At 46.7% G+C, this 19,216-nt stretch overlaps 1 protein-coding gene and 1 non-coding gene across 2 annotated transcripts in view; one reads left to right on the top strand and one right to left on the bottom strand.

Moving 5' to 3' along the window:
* Nucleotides 1–19,216, bottom strand: part of XXYLT1 (xyloside xylosyltransferase 1) — a 178,380-nt gene that overhangs the window by 99,779 nt on the left and 59,385 nt on the right. The gene's annotated exons all lie outside the window — the stretch shown is intronic.
* On the top strand, nucleotides 16,056–16,162 carry LOC136173813 (U6 spliceosomal RNA). The gene has a single exon (XR_010664293.1). It is a non-coding gene; the product is annotated as a U6 spliceosomal RNA (small nuclear RNA).

The raw sequence follows: 19,216 nt of genomic DNA, 5'->3' as shown, positions 1-19,216 counted from the left end.
TTTTTGAAAGAAAAATCTGGACCTGCACCAAATTTTCCTTCTGCATCTAATAAGAGGCTTCAGATGCTGTCATAAAAATGGAAACTCAGTATTGCCAGCAGCAAACCACTCAGGAAGGAAAAGGCTCCCCTGAGAAGCTGATCTCTAGACACTGCCTGGCATGAGTATAGCTGAGCACTCCCTCCAGGCCCAGGGGCAGTGCCATAGCAGCCCCACCGAGGGACTGCCCCTCCAGCAGCACACGCAGTCAGCGCCCCCTGCACACAGTTCTAGGACACCAGACACCTCCCTGTTCACGACAAACACCTCACATTCTTTCGATGGGTCAACCAATATTATCCCCCACTATATGCCAGGCACTTCTCCCCACTGCAGACACAGCAGGGAAACGGGAGGCCAGGGCCCTGCTTCTGGGTCACTGTCAGTCTGCACAGGATGACTTCAGACAGCAGGAGGGGTTGTGGGGGTGAAACGCAGGGTCGGGGCAACATGACACTGTGGGGGGCCCTGAAACGGGGAGCGCAGAGAGGGCCGCTGGAACAAGCAGCACTTGACCTGAGACCTGCAAGATGGGGAAATGGAAATGCAATGATCTGGGGGAAGAGAAGGCAAAGGGAGCACGAGTGAAAACTCAGCGAACGCCTTTAGCACATTTGAGTAACGTAAGGAAAGAGAAGTGTAACAGCCGTGGCCGAAGTGCAAGGCAGCTACCAAACCCACCAGGGGCTTCAGGCAGGGCATCGAGGCAGCTGGATTTGACAACGGCCCCTGCAGAAGGCAATGGCCACCCACTCCAGTATTCTTGCCTTGAGAATCCCATGGAAAGAGGAGCCTGGTGGGCTACAGTCCATGGGGTCACGAAGAGTCGTACATGACTGAGTGACTAAGCACCGCTCAGCAGACTTGGCTCCTCTCTGTGGCTCTGTCCCCACGCGGCTGTCCTGGCACCTAACTGGACATGCCTCTTGGGTGCCCTGGCTCTCTGGGCTGTGCTCCCAGCAGTCAACTTGAAAGATGTATCCCACCGCCTCCGCCCACAAGGGACCCACTTCATCACCTAGCCTCTGTGAGGCTGGAGTGGAGACAGAGGACTCGGCGCCTATTGCTGGAGAAGACAAAGCCAGGAAGGCTTAGGGGCATGCGCTCTCTCTCTCCTTGTCAAGGTGGGCTGGGTCTGACCCTGACCTGGCTCTCCTCTGTGCTATCACAACAGCTCCTTTCCTCTCAACAACTGAGCTGAGAAAAGCTGCACATTCAGGCATACCAAGGTATAATGAAGGTGGGAAAATGACATCATGAGTCCCCTCCACCTTCCATACGTTAATACCCTGGAGGGATCAACTAACAGCAGAAATACCTGAAAAGCAGCCACAAATGGACTCTCTGCAGTCTAACAGCCAACTGGCAAGGAGTAGGGGTAAGTGTCCATGTGTATTAATTCATTCAATTATTAACTGACTAAACATATAATACCTGCCACTCTGATTTGGATAAGCAAAACAAGGTCCCTACCCTCAAACTGCTGACATACTAGTGGTAGAAATTAATTAACAAAAATAAGGATCCCAGGAAGCCTGAGCCAAGTGTCCAGGGAAGGAGAAGCAGGGCTGTGGGTGCAGTGAGGAGGATGCTTTGGAGAGAGATGGTATTTGCAGGGGGGAGGGAGGCAGGTTGCCTTCATCTGCTCCAGCTGCCTAAACAAATGCCAAGGAGGCCTAAACCATGGACGCTGACTTTCTCAGTTCCAGAGGCTGGAGGCCATGATCAAGGTGGCGGCAGATTCAGTTTCTGACAACAACTCTCATCCCAGATAGCAGATGCCAACTTCTCTCTGTGAATTTACAGGGCCTTTCCTTCAGGCTCACTCAGAGCAACAGTGCTTTGCTGTGGCTCCCTCTTGATAAGATATCAATCCAATCAGGAGGCCAGGACCCCACCCTTATAACCTCATTTAACCCTAATGACTCCCAACAGCCCCATCTCCAAATACCATCACATTGGGGGCTAAGGAATTTGAGGGAATATAGTCCAGTCCACAACAGACTTTGAAAGGCAGATACAAAGTAGAGTCTGTCTATATGGGAACAGGCATTAGAGAAGGAGAGACCAGCAACAGCAAAGACAGGGACATGAAAGCCTAGAAGGCTTGCTGAGGGAGCAGAAAGCGAGACAGTTTGCCTGGAGTAAATGAGGGGCATGGCAGAAGATGAGGCTGGAAAGGCAGTCTGGGGACACTTCATGGAAGATTCCAGTGCCAGGTCTTGACAGGAAACCAGAGAAGTTACCGAGCACAAGACTAATAAGATCAGGCCTGCAGAAGGCATGGCCTTCCCAAGCCAGACTGGGGAGGGAGATAGTTAAAAGGCAGAGGCAAGAGGTAGAGAGAGGTCTCTGCCTTAAAGTCACAGCTCAGAATGGTGTACTGCTGCGGACACATGAATTTAAGCTTCTCTGGGACTGGCCGGCTGGACTCACCCAGTTTGGTGGGGAGCAAAGTTGAGGTCTCTTTACCCGGGGCTGTGAGCCCCAAACTCCCCACTGGGCACCAAGAAGTCACACGAGTCTCCTGAAAAAAACACTTTTCTGCTCTCAACTGCCTGGTGGGGTCACTGCACACACCGTCAGTGAGTAGGTGGGCCACACACAGCCACCTGTGGCCACAAAGACCCAGGGCTTCAAAGGAAGCATTCCAAAGGGAGGTAAGACATGGGTACTCTCTGCAACCAGGCCAAAGTCAACTGCCTCTCACCTGATCAAACCTCTCTAAGCCCATCCCGACTGACTCCAGAGACGGGGAAGCTTCAAGAACAGAAGGAGAGCTACCCAAGCCACTCACTGCCCTGCTCTCTGCTGCTGCTGGATGGAAGTGGGGGGGGGCACCAGAGGCCCCCGGGAGCTGGACACAGTCTGTGAGCCTCAGGCCGCAGTCCTGACAGCACAGACCAGACCCTGCAGTTTCCCAAGAGGCCGGGAAGCTGGTGTCACTCACAGGGAGCCAGTCATGTGTGCTCTGCCTCGCGGTGGTGGAGTCCACCTCCTCAGCTGCAGAACCCCTCAGGCCCCCATGGGCTCTCACCCTACAAGCAGCATCACAGCACACACGCCAGGGAGGCAGCTGACCTCAGGGGCTCCCGAGGCCGAGCAACACTGAGGTTCATGAGAGCCGGCAGAAGACCAGCTCCCAAGGCGCCCTCAGTATGTGCCTAAGACCTGGCACAAACTGTATTTTATTAGCTGGATTCTATATTCCCTATGATTAAAAGCATCATTTCAACGTTCTTTCACTTACTGTCTGGTTTTCAAATATCCAGTGAGCTTCCCATTTCTCCCAATTACCTTCCTCCACCACCTCACCATGGCAGTCAAACAATACAGGCTCATATGGACTCCAGGGAAACACAGTTTAAAGGGGGCAGCACTGCCCCTCCCCACTGAGCACTCACTCGCCAACCAGGGAGCATCAGCTCCAGCCACAGAGGCACTCCTAGCATCCATCAGAGGCCACGACAGCCCTCCCCTGAAGGAAAGGGACCAGGTGTCACTCTCGTGGTGCAGTCCACAGGTGGGGAATGGACCACAGAACCCGTGTCAGCAGGGATGCTGTCGACACAGCCTTTGACTTTCTTACTTTGCAGGGGGCAGAGTCACCCAACTTGGCAGAAGGACAGGAAACCCATGGCACAAAGAAGACCCAGGTCACATGGACGCTGCTCTGGTGATTTTTTTTTTTTTTAATGCAGACTGTAGATCATCCCAGGGATTCCCAGGTGGCTCAGTGGTAAAGAAGTCACCTGCCAATACAGTAGATGGAGGTTCAATCCCTGGGTTGGGAAGATCCTCTGGAGGAGGAAATGGCAACCCATTCTAGTACTCTTGCCTGGAGAATCCCATGGACAGAGGAACCTGGCAGGCTACAATCCATGGGGTTGCAAGGAGTCAGACACTGAGCATGCATGCATGTGGATCATCCTATCCGTCAGCTTCTTAAAAACCAAGTCTCAGAGCATTCAAGAATCAGCCTTGCCACTGGCAGCCAGGAAGAGCTCATTCTCCCTTCCCCATTTCCATCTTAAGTCCCCAGATCTTCAAAAGAGGATAAGCCTTTCACTTCCCTCCATGAGGGGCTGAGGAGGAGGGTCCTGGACCGAGGAACTCTGCAGACTAAATCTAAGAATTGGCCTAAACTCTCATGCTCTATACACCCCGTTCTATGTCCCCTTAGGACTTTTGTACAATTTTCAATTATACATTTAATTGTTTACTTATTTAGGATTAGCCCCTCCAGGGTGATTGTAGACTCCACGAGGGTTTACAAACATTAGCACTGAACACGGCACTTGACACATTCAACAACCACTATTTTGAAATATAAGACCTTCCCAGAACCAGATTCACTTGGGAGAGAGTTATCCACTTAAGGAGCTCTGTGTCTCATGGGGGTGACTATAAAACAGTCCTCAAAGCCAGCAGGGCTGGGTCATCAGGACCACAGAGGTGGACAGTGAATTCTGCTAGGGAGAAGAAGGTCAGAGAAAGACACCCGGCAGGTAACACTGAACCCATACCCTTAGAGGACACGTGGCAAGACCTCACTGGGAACAAAAGGGGCCTCAGGTTGACAGAGCACAAGGCAAAGCCAACTAATGGGAAAGGAAGCCAGCTGAGCACGGAAGTAGGATCCTGGAGGCCCACAGGCCAGTGTCACTGGGTCTTGCAGGGAAGGGAGTCAATTTACCAACCAGAATGAAAGTATTTAAAATTTTTTACAAGTGGGATGACCAGGCAGTGTGCACTGACTGAGCCCCAGCCCTGTGGACAGGAAAAGGGGGGCAGAAGCCATCAAGAGGCATGTGTAAGGCATTTCATGAGGCATGTAAGTCAAATTACGATGCTGTGCGCCTTAAACGTAGAGCTATGTGCCAATTATATCTCAATAAAACTGGAAGAAAAAAAGAAAATTGTACATATAATTTTGCCTATTGCCAAACAAGGAAACTCATTCAATACCTAGAAAAAGAGAGAGAGGGACTGAAGTATAAAGAAGAACTGGTGAGGTTTTGTGACAATCTAAGGGGGAACAAGGAAGGAAGGGAATCTAAGATGAATCCTTTGTTTCTGGCTCAAGCAACCTATCATTTGCCAAGATAGGAAGGGCAAATTTGGGGAGAGGAAGACAAATTTGGCTGCATGTTGACTTTGCTGTACCTGTGGGTATTCAGATAGGGATTTCCAGGGCCAGTGCTAAGACTTCTTTTAAAAATTAATTTATTCATCTTAATTGAAAGATAATTACCTTACAATATTGTGGTGGTTTTGGCCATACATCGACATGAATCAGCCACAGGTGCACATGTGTCCCCCCATCTTGAACACCCCTTCCTCTTCCCTCCCCACCCTATCCCTCTAGGTTGTTCCAGAGCACCACCAGCTTTGAGTGCCCCACATCATGCATCAAACTTGCACTGTCATCTATTTTACATATGGTAATACACATGTTTCTAATGCTATTCTCTCAGATCATCCCACCTGGGCTTCCTTGGTGGCTCAGCTGGAAAAGAATCCACGTGCAATGCGGGAAACCTGGGTTCGATCCCTGGGTTGGCAAGATCTCCTGTAGACGGGAACTACTTTGCACTCCAGTATTCTGGCCTGGAGAATTCCACAGACTATACAGTCCATGGGGTCACAAAGAGTTGGACACGACTGAGTGACTTTCACTTTCACGCTTTCTCCCACATAGTCCAAAGGTCTGTTCATTACCTCTGTGTCTCTTTTGCTGTCTTGCCTATAGGATCGTTGTTTCTATCTTTCTAAATTCAATATATATGCAGTAATATACTGTATTGGTGCTTCTCTTTCTGACTTACTTCACTCTGTATGCTGTTGCTGCTGCTAAGTTGCTTCAGTCATGTCGGATTCTGTGCGACCCCATAGACGGCAGCCCATCAGGCTCTCCCGTCCCTGGGATTCTCCAGGCAAGAACACTGGAGTGGGTAATAGGCTCCAGTTTCATCCACCTCATTAGGACCGAGTCAAACGCATTCCTTTTTATAGCTGAGTAATATTCCATTGTGTATATGTACCACAACTTCCTTTCCCATTCTTCTGCTGATGGACATCTAGGTTGCTTCCATGTCCTAGCTGCTGTAAACACTGCTTCAGTAAACATTGGGGTACATGTGTCTCTTTCAATTGCGGTTTCCTTGCCTGTGAACCTTCAGCGTGCACCAGCTCTCTGACACACTGGTATCACTTGATTAATTTCTCACGTCTGTGAAGCCCCCTTGGCTTCCCCAGTCCCTCACATTCAGGAAAGAGCTGACACTGAGGAGGCTGGAGACCTGGGGGAGAGTGATGTTAGTTTGTGTCTCCCAGCAGAGCCTGCATGCACTACCTCCCCTGTGCCCCCCTAGAGACTCCAAACAGGCAAAAGGTAGAAGTTTGGGGCTGGAACTAACAATGTGGATAGCTCAGTAAGGAGATGCAAGTCACCGTTCCTATAGCAACACTCCTTACCTCACAGGACACATGCCTACATTTTCTGCTGAAATATGACGTAGGATGTAGGACATGGCCAGCTACTCAGAACCAGTGGGAAGGGGACTCTCAAACCCCTCACTGCTGACATCCCCTCTCCAGCACAGCAGGGACACCGTGCCACCTCCTCAGGCTCCGATCCTTCCTCAGGCTGGAGCAGGTGTCCTCCTGTCAAAGCCCTCATCCTCGTGTCTGTGCAGAAATACTTGCTCCCTTACAGTATCTGTTGATGTAATTCTCCCTTATGCTCATGGCATGAATAAGGCATCGTGTGTCTGTTGGGTACGTGCTGTGTCTCACCCTCCTTCCATCCCCAGACCATGGAACAGGGTCTGAAGGAGATCCTTGACTGCAAGATAACCTCAAGGACGTGAGGTCAGGATTCTCTCTGCAGACTTACTGTGTTAACTATTACCACAAGGACTTGTTAGAAGGTAGAGCAGCAGACCCATCAGGCTCGAGGTCAGGAAGCAAAGAATGGTTGTGTGACTCCACTTTTCAATATTTCAGTGTGGACAGCATTCAAGCCTCATCTTCCCCTTCCACCCCCACACTGGGACAAGCGGACAAGTAACCCCAGGGGCTCCTTCCTTTGATGCTGGTGGGATGTTCAAACCACACCAGTCCTGGCCTGTGCAGAATCTTCACTCCAACTGCACCCACAACCATCAGAAAACCCCACACCTGTCTCCTTTCCCTACTCTCTTAAAGCATTCTTAGACCAGTTCGGGAAGACTGCCCTGCTCTCCCCAGGAAGTTTCACTATCTGCTCTCAAATCTGGGGTTCTATTCTGGTACAGGGGCGACCACAACGAAGGGGATATACAGAGACCTGCTGTGTCTGTGAGCACTGCATCCCCAGCAGGACGCAGCCACAGACGGAGACCTCCCGCAGCTCCATCCACAGAGGCGAATGAGAATACCACCTTGCTCCTTTCTCCGGTTTGCATCTGTCCCTCTCCCAGTGCCCACCTCTGAAGAACTGTATTCCAACCTGGGCCCCATATTTGGAGGGGGGCAGAGACCAACGGGAGCACCCCCAGGAGCGGGCATCTGGACTGTGAGCAATCTAGAAATATTTCCTGTGGGGAGCACACGAGGAAACCGGGGCTGTTTCCCCTGATTGAAAGCCGCCTTTGAATTTCTAAAAGAAAGGAACTAGGCTTCTTCACTGAGGTCAAGAGTTGGTATAAGCACCAACAGATAAAAGCAGGTTTTGGACAATGTAAGAAAGAACTTTCTAAAACCAAAACATGTCTGAAGATGAAAGAGGCTGCTCCTAGTGCCGGCAGCTCCCTGTCATTAGGAGTCCAAGCTGGCTGCACTGGACAGCTTCACACTCTGGGGATGCCATGTGGGAGATTCAAGAACTGACGAAGGGATCAAACCTTCTGGTTTTTTCCAACCCTGAAATTCTCTGAGCCAACACAGCTACTCCCTTATGTCTGCTAAAAACTGCAGTATTCAATAGGGAAGTTCAAGGACTGGTTTGCAGTCACGTCCTGTTTAAACTGAACCTGAATCTTGGCCAAATAATCAGTTAGTTAAAGAGATCTCTGTGTGTATATATGTGTGTGTGTGCAATCACACATGCATGTGCATCCTCATGGGAGTTGGTGATGGGGGGGTGGATAAATGGTAATGAGACCCAATCCCCAGAGTGGATACTATTAGGTCACAAATGGATAATCGACCCCAAGAAATAGAAACAAACTAGTCTGACATAGCCAGAGGAAAGTAGTTTCTTTATAAATGGGGACCCGATTTCATCCTCCCTGTGATGGAAACACTAAAAGGTGATTTCCCAAATTTCACTCAGAGTACCGAAGATGTGAGACAAATTTCAGAGCAAGCCGCAATTACCAACGATTTCCTGTGTGGCTTCTCCCCAGGAAGTCCCGTGTTTGCACCCTTCATGCTGGGTGACTGGTGTGCACCTCTGAGAACGCTGTGCCCCCATGTGGCACCTCACTCTCCCTCCCCCCCACTTCACCTCCTCACACAGGGCAGCCCCAGGTGAGGACAGAACAGGACAGGAGTGAAGTGGAGGGACAGGGCTGCTGGTGAGGGACAGGGACCTCTGAGCAGCACCAAGGAGCAATCTGGGACTCCGGGGGTCCCTGGGAGAGCACTCTTGACCTTGCAGAGGGAGGAGGGCAGCAGGAGAGGTGCACGGAGGGAAGGGGGACACACAGCATGTCTGGGAGGGTCTGGCTCAGACGTACACAGATTCATTTCTAACTCCAGACCCCCAGATCCGCACTGAAGCTGGGGCAGGGGGTGGCACAGACAGCCCCTCAGTAACCAGAGACCCCACTTCCACCCTGGAGACTTGGCTGGTCAGGGTCAGCATAGAACGAGTCCCAGAAGTTTGGGGAGGATTTATTCCTCTGGCCCGCCTGGTCCTCAAAACTTCTTTCCTTTGACTGATGCCTCCCTTGATTCCCGAGCCGTTTCCTGTTGCTTTTCTCATTTCATCACTCCCTTCTAAACAATTTCCTGTTCCTTTTTCTTTCTATGGGGTCTGTATTCCTCTTCCTGGCTCTGTAGCCCTTGGAAACAGCAAACAAACAGATAAGGGTCAGCCTCTGGGGACAGTCTCTGAGGCCCCTCCTGGCCCCAGAGCACGATATGGGCCCGTCTGGCCAAGGGGAGCAGCCCGCGCCACTGCAAACGTGACTGAGCTCACGGTCCAATGGCTCCGCACACGCCAAGAGCAGACTGGAAAGGCGTCCGTTGCCCCTCACCCCACGACTGCACGCCTGCTCACCAGGACCAACAGCAACACAGGCACCCCTTAGAAGAAACCACAAGATCCCTACTGCGAGCGCAGGATTTTGTTCATAAGAGGTTTTCAAGGTGATATAAGACTTCAGCTGTAAAAAACGTAAGTGACATGATTCATCCCTGCTTGGCTAATGAGAGTTGATCACAAACCAAAATATAAAATGTGCAATTGATTCTAAAGAGTTCAAGTTTACACAAAAGACTTGGGGTGAAGATTTCCCCTGTGTCCGATGGGCCCATCTAACAGGCCAAGTGTTTAGAAGTTAGAGTTCATTTTCTCTAATAAAAGAGAAATACAAGTGTTCATTCATAAGTCAATGCTTGGAAAAGCTTTTCCTGTGCCTCTCTGATGAGGGTAATACCTATGTGAATGAAGACAATTTCCCTTTTTGCCACCAGGGAACTGAATTTCCCTCTTCAGCCACTGGCTACCAGACCGAAGAGCCGCTTCTGCAAATATGCATGTCTTTATATCTTTTACTGTGAGACCTAAGCTTTCATTTTCTATACATTTACTTCCTGGCCCTGAGTCTCAATTCACTTTTATGTTTTAAACTTTGTATTACTGTAGTGAATACCTCAGAGACTATGAGGAATAAGGCAAGGGGTTACATAAGAAGAACATGGTGATAAACATCAACAATAATTGTACATTATCATTGTTTAAATGGCTACCATGTGGCAGATACTGCTTTAAGATTTTTCTGTTACATACATTCACATGGTTGTCACAACAAACCTGGAGATAGGTATGTTAATATTATCTTCCCTTCACAAAGGAGGAATCTGGGCCTGGGGTGGTTATGTGTCCACAGGTATCTGGCAAAGCTGGAGCTTGAACCACCAAAGTTCTCTTCCATCGCGATACCCCTATCCAATGAGCTATGCATGGAAATAGAAGGGGGAGGCCAAGGAATTGCCTAATTAACCAACAATAGTTAAGCTCTCAGGCTAAATGCTGATGTTAGTTCCAAAGGAGCTATAGTCTTTTTCTTGATCGCCCTGGCCCCAAGATCTCCAGTGAAAAGGGTTACTACAAACACACTTTCTATCTCAAAGGACACCCCACTTCTCTAGGCCAATTCCAGAGCAGTATAACTAAATATGGCCAAATGTTGAGGTCCTGCCTTATGCCAGACACTGTGAGAAGAACATTAATTAATCCAAATCCCCTGATTCTTATTAAATATTGTGCCAGCCACTCAACCAGGTATGTGCTCACAGGCAAAGCACTTAACTGTTCTGTGCTGGACTTTTTCATGTTTAAGATGGAAAACTCAGCACCTACTTTCTGATCTCACATGGTGGCTGTATGGATTAGCGGTTAGCACTCATAAAGCACTGACAGCAGTGTTTAGTATTTGGTAAACATTCAGTTAATGTCAGCTATTGCTGCTGTTGCTGCCACTATTAGCAGACAATGAGAACTACATAAAGCAACCTATTTGTCTATCAAAGCAATAATGGTAGCTTTTACTCTAGAAAGGACTGGAACCTTCATTCTAAAGGTTCTAAGTCTGAAATCACTCTCCAAATAAATCAGCCAGCCCTATATGCAAGTGGCCAAGCCTCTGGCGACAGAGCCAAACCCACTAAAGGAGGAGGGTGTGTTACTCCCACGGCCAAAACTTGCAAACAGTCCTGCAGAGGAGAAAACATCCTGCTTGTTTTTCCATCTCCTTCCTCTTCTTGGAAACCAAGCAATAAGCCAAGGTCTGCTTTCACCATTAAGAGGTGAAGATAATAAGAAAAGTCTTGGTGGAAGGAAGGAAATTAAAAAAAAAAAAGGAACAAAAGATCTTACATATTTTTCATCCCTTTATGTGAAATCTATTTTTTTTCTCCCAACAATAACAATGACCTCCCTATAGAAGGTCAGAATTTAAACCATTAAGCTAGGGCTGCCAAAACAACTTCCTAAACCCAAAAAGATCTACTGAGAATTTTCTAATGTGCTTGGTGATAAACTATGTACTGAGGGTAAGGGAACTCCCCCATCTAGAGAGCAAGCAGAAAAAAATTAACCATGTTATTAAAGATTACATCATGTTTTCATTCATTTCATCTCCTTTATTTTCTATAAAGCCCTGTCAGGGGCATAGTATCGTCTTTACTTTACAAATCAAGAAGCCGAGGCTCAGGCATGACAAATAAATGATAATATTCACACAACCAGTGGATGGCAAAGCTAGGCTGAGGTTCCGGTTTGGGAACTCTAAATTTATCACTGTGTTCCACCTACTGTCTGCTTCCCACTGAACTCCTGGACTTCAGACTGGGATTGGTCTGCTCTGAGGCTCTCTGATGGGCTTCCCAGGTGGCGCCAGTGGTAAAGAACCTGCCTGCCAATGCAGGAGATGCAAGAGAAATGGGTTTGATCCCTGGGTCGGGGAGATCCCTTGGAGGAGGGCATGACAACCCACTCCAGTATCTTTGAGTGGATAATCCCATGGACAGAGGAGACTGAAGGGCTACAGTTCACAGGCTCACAAAGAGTTGGACACAACTGAAGCAACTTAACACACGCAGGGCTCTGACAAAGTGGCTTTCATCTGCTAGAGCTACTGAAGAAAGGCAAGTCATTTCTAGAAACCCAGGGAACTCAAGTCCCTCCAGACTGGGGTCACAGCTCTGCTATGGTTGTAAACAAGGAGGAAGTAAACTAGCCCAGAATCCAGTTGTTACCTTCATGCCCAGGAAAGGGGTAATTTGGAACCAACTCAGATCCCAGCCCTCAAAACCCCAGTAGTTGAAGGGAATTTGTGTGATGGTTGAAGGCCTAACACTTCCCAGAGTCAAAGAGCTCTGTGATCCACTTGATGACCCTGGGTCATCTGTGAGGCATCTGACTTTAAGAGAGAAGCCATCATCCTACATCTTGGAATAAAAATCTTCTGTAAGAGGACAGACTGAGTTTATCATTTAGAGAGGGGGAGAAGGAGAAAAATAAGGGTAAACACTAATGATCTAGTCTGTGCAACACTCCCTGGCATACATAAACGTATTTAATCTCTATGATGGCCCCCCATGAGGTCCAGCAGGGACGGTCAGAGCAAGATACACAGATGAGCCCTGAGCCGAGGCCACCTATGGAGCAGCCCATCTGGGCTCTTCTGTTAACAGTGACTTAATTCAGGGCCAAGGGACAAACCACAAGCTTGGTGATTGCTTCATTTCTACAATGACAGACTACACGAGTTTTTTAGATAACACCTTCCCAAAAATGCGAAGTGTAGAATGCAGTACTGGCTGTTAACACAGTGTATGAAGCCCTCTACACTTTAGTTGATTTTCTTATGGATTTCAAACTGTCAAATGGATCATAACAAAGGGCCCAACAGAACAGCATCCAGCTTTCTTGCCTTTACCTTTAAGCTGAAAACATGACTGAAACCCCAACTCCCCCCTGCCCCCCGCCCCATGATTATCACCATACCTTCAGACCAAGAAATGGCCTGATTCTGGAAGTGCAGGAAAAATCCTCTAAATGAGTCTGAAGAACCCCTGCCCTCAATAAAACCTGGTGACTCTCTCTGATCCGGGTCTACTTGCCCAAAAACAAGGCCACTCCCTCTTCAGATCTCCCTGGACAAACAACACAACCCCCTCACACTCTCACACAGCTTGTAAAACTTCCAATATTCAAATTATCACAGACGCTGAGGGCTGAGAAAATATGCTGAGGAAATTACCATTCCTGAAGGAAGTGTCTAGACTTCAGTTAAGAAAAAAAAAAATCTGAAGCTCCTCCCTCATGTTCCGTCACTCTTATCTTTACCAAGAAAATGGACTCCATTAAAAAGAAGAATTTATATATTCCTGCACCTTAAACAACTCTTAGGTTTCATTTTCTCAAATGCTGACTATTTTGTACACCTTACAGGCTGTACACATCAGAAGTACAAGGAGGACTTGGTGTCCCTTCTGGCCACCCTTCTACACAGTAGCGACAGTTTCACAAATGACCTCACTCCAATTAAAGCAAAAAAAGGGAAAAGGAACGAACAGAAAGAGGAGCCCTGGAGTATTAAGAAAAAAGGACTTTTTTAAGAAATACAGAGCAAGCCAGGTTCACTGTCTCGGAACTTAGAAGAATAAGAAATGGATAAAAGCAGCTTGTGGGGGAATATTCCATCATGATCATGTGATTAGCAGAACACGAAGCTCTGCGCACGCCTGCAGGGAGCCGGGAAGAGTAACAGCCTGGCCGGGACCGTCCCAGGTCCAGCACCGGGACGACACACACACCTGAGCAGAAAGCCAGCCCCTTGTACCTTTGGATCCTGCTGCCAGAGCTAAGCTGTGCTCTGGGGGAGTTTGATCTGTTTTTGGTTTTTTGGTCTCTGAAGTCCCTTAACGACCATGGGTAATGAGGTCAATTTGTGCTAATTTATAAAAAGCAGCTTTCTGGCTTTAGAGCTGGGGCACAAACGACTCTGGCCCTCCTCTCTGAGGTCATGGAGTTACCAGGACTGGGCTGACCTGGCCACAGGGATGGGTATTCCCACCCCTGGATGCCGAGGGGCATGGTGGGGACAGTGGCTTCATGGTCTTCCTTCAGGTCCCTCCTGAATATTCAAAGTGAGCCTTGACTCATTCCTCTCATTGGCAGCTCACATCCTCCCTGCATCTATCAACCCACCTCTCCTTTCACAACAAGCCCAGAAGCCCCTCTCACCTGCTTCCCTCCTCTCCTTGGTCACTTTCACGCAGGTCTGTAATCTCTTCACTTTCTCATGAAGGGCTTCTCATCCCTTAGCCTCTGAAGACGAAACCAGAGCTTTCCAGCTCCACTATCCCTCTGACACCTTCCCTGAGTGCTAAACTTCCCCCTTACTTAAACACTGCAAGCCACTTCCCTTCAGCTGCCTTCTGACCTACACTGTTTCCCCAGAACTTGAAAGCCACCACGGAACTGCTCCACAGACTATGTCGCTGTCCTCTTCAAAACCTTCCAATGCTGGCTCCCCGACCACATGCCACAAAGAGAACTTCTCACTGGGCTTTGATGTGCTCCATGGGGATCCTCAAATTCAGGCCATTCTCTGGTCCACCCCACAGAAGAATGCAGGGAAAAGCACTTAAGTCACTAGATGAAAATGCAAACCACATTTACCCCTTCCTGAAAACTCCATCAACGGTCCCAAACACTACTGTCTCCAGGATAAAGTCCCCAGCTCTCAATCCTGTGTGGCCTGGCCCCACCCACCCCTCCAGCCCTGGTGTGGAGTTCCCTGGGCTCCACACTGGTCAGGCCTCCACATTTAGGGCACATTCACCCACAAAGACTCTGTTTCCTCTATGCTCTCAGACTGTAGCCCTTCTGCTCTGCTTCCTGACCCAGCTAAATCTCACCCACCTGTCAGTTTCACCTTAAATGTCATTCTTAGCATGCCCCAAAACACACACCCTGAATGCCCACTAACACAGCACCTGCAGCTCCCCTCCCTGCCCCATCACAACGGCTATTAATGAACCACCTGCTCAGTTATCTGATTCACACGTGTCTGCTCTGTGCACCCCATGAGGTCAGAGGCCACATCTGTTTTTCTAACCCCTGTACCCAAGCACTTAAAGCAGGATTTGGCTCACAGTTGAAATTCAATAAATCTCAGCTAAGTGAGTGAGGGAATGAAGTCTAGTGACAGCTCCTTCATCTACCTGAGTTATCTCATAGTCATTGTTGGTTGAAGTTTTGCTTCTCATTCCCCTAACTTCCTCTACTGTGTTCCCTCTTTTAATATTTTCCCCATAGGCACTACGCCATTCAACTTTTTCAGGAAATTCCAGATAATCTATGTAGCACTGAGAGGAACCATAAGGCATTCAATCAGAGAGGCAGTCTCCCCCAGTATCTTGACCTAATGTTGACTGATTCAAGAGCTGCAGCATAGGAGAAAGAAATGGGCTTCCACCTTTGGAAGCTATTCCACTAAGCTTCTCTGGTTGTAATTGCATTGCACGCAAACTGAGGTAGAATTCCAGTTGGCTGGAACTTTTCATTTGTAGCCAGAAGTAAATGATGCAGGCTGCATTCCAGTGAACATGCTCTTAAGTTATGGGAAGACTTGGGTTAAGGACGTGTCTGGACATGATTAACCAAGTTGTGCACTTGTAAATTAGATGAATGCCAGGAAATATTTAAAACTTCCCTTTCTTACTAAACACTTCAAAGATGTGTCCTTGTTTATTGTCAACCTTTTATTCCCCAATTAAAAAAAAGAAAGGGCAAATTCTTTCTCTCTGACAGAGGCCCTACCAAAGAAAGTCACTGTGATATTAAATGCATCCCAAGGACACGAGTTCAACTAACGCCTTGACTAGTTTCCTTGATTCTAAATTTAGAAGAGTAAACTCCTGACTCTAAGAAAGGTTTGATTTCAGAGATACCACTTCTAAACAGGAAAAAGTCTAAGGGACAGAATTATATTAGCATAAGCATACTTCCCAAAGCTATAGTTAATAGAAACAGTCTCTAGCCAGCTAGCTGCAAATGTAGGACTTGCCCTTTACTCTTTGGGGAAGGAAATCCAGGAAGCAAGACAGAAACAATCTTTTGTGTTGGCTGGAGAAGACTGCGGGGCGGCAGGGCCACAGGGACATGTATTTCAGCAATAGTTATATCTCATATGCAAACTTTCTTTTGCAGTTTTCCTCTCACTTCCTAAGCTGGGCAGACAGTGACGTAAGGTATGCTGGCCCCAGGGACCTCTCTAGAAATCCAGATTCCTGTGCTCGCTTTGGCAGCACATATACTAAAATTGGAACGATACAGAGAAGATTAGCATGGCCCCTGCGCAAGGATGACACACAAATTCGTGAAGCGTTCCATATTTTTAATGTTCATCGCAGCACTGTTTATAATAGCCAAGACATGGAAGCAACCTAGATGCCCATCAGCAGACGAATGGATAAGGAAGCTGTGGTACATATACACCATGGAATATTACTCAGCCATTAAAAAGAATTCATTTGAATCAGTTCTAATGAGATGGATGAAACTGGAGCCCATTATACAGAGTGAAGTAAGCCAGAAAGATAAAGACCATTACAGCATACTAACACATATATATGGAATTTGAAAGATGGTAACAATAACCCTATATGCAAAACAGAAAAAGAGACACAGAAGTACAGAACAGACTTTTGAACTCTGTGGGAGAAGGTGAGGGTGGGATGTTTCGAAAGAACAGCATGTATATTATCTATGGTGAAACAGATCACCAGCCCAGGTGGGATGCATGAGACAAGTGCTCGGGCCTGGTGCACTGGGAAGACCCAGAGGAGTCGGGTGGAGAGGGAGGTGGGAGGGGGGATCGGGATGGGGAATACGTGTAACTCTATGGCTGATTCATATCAATGTATGACAAAACCCACTGAAATGTTGTGAAGTAATTAGCCTCCAACTAATAAAAAAAAAAAAAAGAAATCCAGATTCCTGCAAAGGCACAGATGAAATAAACCCTGCCAGGCACCTCCCAAAGATGCCTCCTGGGTACACATGGTCTTTCTGATTTTAGACCCCCAGGAATCTGAGGCTTTGATTGCCAGCCAGCACTGGGTGATTATACAAGCCCATTCAACTATTCATCTCAAGGTTCGACAGCCCAACCTGCTTGCTCCCACTTCTGTCCATTGTGCACTGTCTCAGAATCATAGAATCTTGGAGTTGGAGAGAGAAGTTTCTTCCAATCCACAATCCATCAAGCACTTACTCAAACACTTTGTGATTTAACTTGATGGAGACCTCTCAGAACTAGGCGGGCAGCCTGGCAGAACAGCATCAGACTGGCCAGAGTTCAAGCTCTCTCTGGCTCTCACCAGATGTGTGATGTTGAGTCATTTCCTCTCTGAGCCTTATTTTCTTCACACAATAATAGTAAATAATAACGGTGTTGACATCCACTGAGCACTTACTATGTACTGGGTTACTATGTTGAGCACTTTACACTGATTAGGTGATTCAAACCTCCTGAGAACCTTAAGAGTTGAGTACTACATTTTTCCCATTTTACATAACAAACCAAGATCTAAAACATATGTGATGTGCCCACTAAGCTACACAAGCAGAGGAGTAATCTATAGTTATCCAGGTTTTAATGCCTGCATCAGAAAAAGAATCTCAATACAAGTAACCTAATCTTTCTCTTAAGAAACAAGAAATAGAAAAACAAACTAAAAACCAAAGCAATCAGAAGAAAGTAAATCAAAAAGAGTATAGTGGAAATCAATTCAAGAGAAAACACAAAAACTCTAGAGAAAACAAGAAACAAAAAGTTGGTTCTTTCTAAATCAAAAAAATTGACAAATCCTTGACTAGACTGATAAGGAAGAGGAAAAATAGAGAGAGAGGAGACAAATACTATTAAATGATGAATGAAAAAAGGGACACCATTACTAATCCTACAGAACAACTTTATGCCAACAAATCAGACAACTTAGATAAAATGGACATCTATAGAAATACATAAATTACCAAAACTGACTCAAGAAGAAATAGATGATCTGAGTAAGTCTGTAATAAGAAACTTATTTCATAACTTAAAAACTTCTCACAAAGAAAAGCACAAACCCAGATGATTTCACAGGTCAGGTCAGTTCAGTCACTCAGTTGTGTCCAACTCTTTGCAACCCCATGAACCGCAGCATGCCAGGCCTCCCTGTCCATCACCAACTCCCAGAGTTCACCCAAACCCATGTCCATTGAGTCGGTAATACCATCCAACCATCTCATCCTCTGTCATCCCCTTCTCCTGCCCTCCATCTTTCCCAGCATCATGGTCTTTTCTAATGAGTCAGCTCTTTGCATCAGGTGGCCAAGTAGTAGAGTTTCAGCTTCAACATCAGTCCTTCCAATGAACACCCAGGACTGATCTCCTTTAGGATGAACTGGTTGGATCTCCTTGCAGTCCAAGGGACTTTCAAGAGTCTTCTCCACACCACAGTTCAAAAGCAATTTCACAGGTGAATCCTCCTAAATATTTAAAGAAGAAATAATACCAATCCTTTGCAAAATCTTTCAGAAAATAGGAGACACTTTCCAACTCATTCTATGAGACCAAAAACATCACAGAAAAAATTAATTTTTAATAAAATACTAGTCAACCCTACCTAGCAACATATAAAAAAGGTTATGCAGTATAACTAAGTGGGAATTCATCCCAGGAATGCAAGGTTGATGTAATATCCAAGTTAATTAATGCAACAAACCATATTGATAGAATAAAGGACAAGACCACTGATCATCTCAAAAGGCAAGACAAAAACTCTTAATGAACTTGAAAAATAAGGGAATTTCTTCAACCTGATAAAAGGCATCTATCAGCCTTTTTTAAAAACCTATAGGCAACAATAATACATAAATAGTGAGAGATTGAATGTATTTCCTCCTAGAATTGGGAACAGGGCAAGAATGCCTGCCTTCACCACTTCTATGCAATGCTGTACTGTAATGGAGTTTGAAGCTAAGACAAAAATATCATGAATCATCATCATCACCTAATTAATTAACGGCATCCAGATTGAAAAGAATTAAAACTGCATTTATTCACAGGTGACATTATCTTGCATATTAAAAATCCCAAGGAATCCAAAAGGAAAACTACTAGAATTGATCACCTTCTGAAGGTCCAACCTCCAAATTCTACCCCATTTGGGGACTAGAATTTCAATATATGACATGTGGACAGGCATAAACATTCAGTCCATTGCACCTAAGAATCTACCCAAGAAAAATGAAAACTTGTTCACACAAAATGCATGCATGAATGTTCCTAACAGCGTTATTTATAATAAACCAAAACAGAAACAATCCAAATGCTTATCAGCTTGTGAATATATGAACAATACGTAGTATATCAACACAATGGAATACTACTCAACAATTGAAAGG

This window comes from Muntiacus reevesi, chromosome 8 (genome assembly GCF_963930625.1).
Source record: "Muntiacus reevesi chromosome 8, mMunRee1.1, whole genome shotgun sequence".
Taxonomy (NCBI): Eukaryota; Metazoa; Chordata; class Mammalia; order Artiodactyla; family Cervidae; genus Muntiacus; species Muntiacus reevesi.
The sequence above is the reverse complement of the archived record's forward strand: the minus strand, read 5'-3'. Positions and strand labels throughout refer to the sequence as shown.